The following is a 423-nucleotide window of genomic DNA, read 5'->3' on the forward strand; positions in this document are numbered from 1 at the left end:
GGGAAACGGCTAAACTAAATTTGAAGAGCATAATGTTTGTATAACAAATTCTATGAAGAACTTTATATTGGAATTCTCTTAACTTTGCATTCAGCGTTATTTTAAAAGGCAAAGAAAATATTATTTTCCAGTCTAGTTCAAATGTCTTTGTGTTGAACATTTCATTGTATTTTTTCATAGAGGTAGGGTTAGAAGAGATTTTAGAAGAAAACGTTTCACACAATTGTTTCGATTGAATCTTTTCAACATCAACCTTTTTCCCTCCAAGGTGTAGTGAAAAACTATCCAAATCTAAATAACAATCGTGTAAAAGAACTGCATTTTCATTTGTCTTTAACAATCTACGCCATTCCTCCGGGATGGCACAAAAGAGACTAAAAAGCTAATAATGATCAATAGGTGAGAGGTGTGGCAGATCTATTA

This window comes from Montipora capricornis, chromosome 6 (genome assembly GCF_036669925.1).
Source record: "Montipora capricornis isolate CH-2021 chromosome 6, ASM3666992v2, whole genome shotgun sequence".
In the NCBI taxonomy this organism is placed as follows: Eukaryota; Metazoa; Cnidaria; class Anthozoa; order Scleractinia; family Acroporidae; genus Montipora; species Montipora capricornis.